Here is a 3,128-nt window from a genome sequence, read left to right as displayed (position 1 = left end):
GATGATCAAACAGAGGTTTGATGTCTAGCAAGGGGTCCTTATAATTAATCAAAATATATTTACTCTTTTTCTCCATAATCAAGATATATTTCATGTGTTATGTGTTTCACAAATGCGAAGAAGAGTGAAAAACACGGCCAAGTCTTTTCCAACTTTTATAGTTACGTAGACGCATTTTATTTTTGGTAGAATAGTTACATAGATGTATTGACAAGGTACATTTTGTAAAATAATTTGTCCTATTAAACAATATGTTTTTCTCACTAAAATCTACTCCATCCATTCCTTATTAATCCATTTTCTAGGGGATTATGATTTGTGGCAACATTTTCATTTTGTTGGATGAAAGTGATTTTGTTTCACATTATAATATTGGCCAGGCTGGATTGTGGAGAATCACTATCCATGAAGATGGAAGCATATCAAAGGCACTTCAAACATTTGGACCGAGCAAAATAAAAGTTAATTATACAGAGGTGAGTCGTAAAAAAAGCAAGCAATAGAAAAAATGGTACATCAATACTCCATAGTATAAAATTTATAAAAGTCAAATGTTTTATTTACGAAATCATTCACAAAACAAAAAAAAGTTGAGGCAAGTTCATTCAAGAGTGATGGAGAGATAATGTTTAATATGTTTAGTATTTGAAGTTTAGGGTTTATAATTTAGTTGTTTTGTATATATATAAAGATATTATTGAAAATGGATTACCAGAGAGGGTATTTCTTTTAAAATTATTTGTTGTTAAGTATTGCTTTTAGATGATGAAAGTAAAATTAATATATAGAACAACATTAAATTATCTATCAAAGTAATTATATAGTAAGGTCTTACAATTTTCTTTTTAGACTACTTATCAGTTTTCTTTCAAAAAAAACAAAAATGTAAATAAATATAATTTATCTTAATTACTTAACAAAAATACCAAATTAAATTGATTTTGCGGTAACTAAAACAATGGTCCTATTATTATAGTAACATATTGTCTAAATATTTTCAACAATTCTGTGTAATTGAACTTTTTAATTTTCTCTATCTTAAAATAACTCTTTTATGAAGCATCATATAATAATTATATATTAAACTATTATAGTTAAACCGTAATATTATGAAAATTAATTTTGAAAACATATATTAACAATTACATGTACATTTCATATACAATTAAATAGAAATTTGATTCTTTGTTTCAAATTAATAATGCATACATAACCCACGCATCGCGTGTGCTACTTTCTAGTATATATATATTTTGGGGTCTTTTAGAAACTAATTATAATTAAGGGGCTGTTTTGCTATTAAATAAAACAAAACCTATTTATATAGTTTCAATAGTCTGATCGCAGCTTTCACAAAATCATTACTGTGGCTAGCTATGAACATTCAAGTCGAACCATCCGAGAAGAGGAAGAGGAGGAAGAAGACTAAGAACTTGTCTCCTTCTTCTTCACCACCATCGTCATCTCCGTCTTTATTTTCACTCCCAGATGAAATCGTTGTGAATTGCTTAGCAAGGATCTCGAGGTCGTACTACCCGACACTCTCGCTCGTTTCCAAAAGCTTCCGTTCAATTCTCTCTTCGACCGAGCTCTACGCAGCTCGATCTCAACTCGGAAGCACCGAGAAGTGTCTCTATGTCTGTGCATCAGATTATCGTTGTCACTATACCGAATGGTTTAGACTTTGGATTAACCCTAATCGAACCCTACCCGACTCCATGACTAAGAAGAGGAGGAAGAAGAAGAAGAAGAAGACAGTCGGAGTCTCGTTTGTTTCGATTCCGTCTCCATATATTCAGTCGCTACCACCCTCGATAGTTGTTGGTTCAGAGATTTATGTAGTCGGAGGACAATGGTCACCGTCCTCAGCTGTGCGGGTCCTCGATTGTCGCAGTAACACTTGGCGTGATGCCCCTAGCATGATCGTACCCCGGATGTTTGCGAGGACATGTGTCTACGATGGTAAAATCTATGTAATGGGAGGCCAAGTATTAGAGAATGAATCATGGGTGGAAGTATTTGATACAAAGACTCAGACTTGGGCATGCCTCCCCGATCCGGGTACTGAGGTACGCAAGAGTTACATTTATAGAATCACAGAGATCGACGGAAAGATTTACTTTGATAATAGAGACAATACGATGTATGCTTATGACACAAAGCAAGGTAAATGGGAATGTGGTAAAGGCGTGATTGCAACGTTTCCGATGTCAAAATGTGTGATAGAGAATATATCCTACTCCTATGGTCTACAATTACAAGGCAACAACGGGTGCTGGTGGTATGACATTAAGTCTGGTGCATGGAAAGAAGTGAAAGGGTTAGAATCATTAAAAGACAAGTATAAGAGGAGTGGTGCCAAAAATGGTGGACGTATAGCTAGAGTAGTTAGCTTTGGTGGGAGACTCTTGCTTCTTTGGGAAGGATGTACGAAATTCAATCCCAATAGTACTAATTGGGTAAATATTTGGTGTGCGGAAATTGGTTGGAAAAGCGTGATGGAGGTGAGGTTTGGGGAAATGTTGAGTGGGTTGATTTTGTGTATAGTGTCCCCAGAACAGGTCATCTCTGGCGTTGTTTTGTTGTCTCGATTTGATTGACTTATATCCAAGGTATGTTCATTGACTTATATCCAAGGTAAGTCAATCACTAGTAAAAATGTGTAGCATTGTTACAGAAAAAAATGTGGGTATAAAGCTTTTTTTATAGCTAAAAAATGTTTGTTACAATTTTGTTACCAAAATAGTTTGTAACTATTTGGTAGTAGCAAATGTTTTCAGTATAGCAAATTGTCGCAAACTGTTACAGTTTAGTTACAACTTATCTGTAACTAATTGATACAAAAAGTTACAGTTATTTGTGGGTATTTGCTACTTCTTGTTTCGGTTATTTACATAGTAATTAGCTTCAAACACTCACAATTTGGTTGTCTTTGATTAATGACAGATAGCGACATAGTTCAGTGTCATAAACTTGTGACGAAATGTGACCAAAAATTTGTGGAATATTAGATACACTTAGCTTCGAATTAAATTGAAAAGTTTTATATCTAGCACCAAAAACAAATTATGTGAAAATATGTTAAAAATTAAATTGCAAAACATACACAATTACAATTAATGTTAAAC

At 33.5% G+C, this 3,128-nt stretch overlaps 1 pseudogene; it reads left to right on the top strand.

Annotated features, from left to right (window-relative positions):
• LOC104733505 lies at positions 1,377–2,596 on the top strand (annotated as a pseudogene).

This window comes from Camelina sativa, chromosome 12, assembly GCF_000633955.1.
Source record: "Camelina sativa cultivar DH55 chromosome 12, Cs, whole genome shotgun sequence".
Classification (NCBI taxonomy): Eukaryota; Viridiplantae; Streptophyta; class Magnoliopsida; order Brassicales; family Brassicaceae; genus Camelina; species Camelina sativa.
Note: the sequence above shows the minus strand (reverse complement) of the source record. Positions and strands in the feature narration are given on the sequence as shown.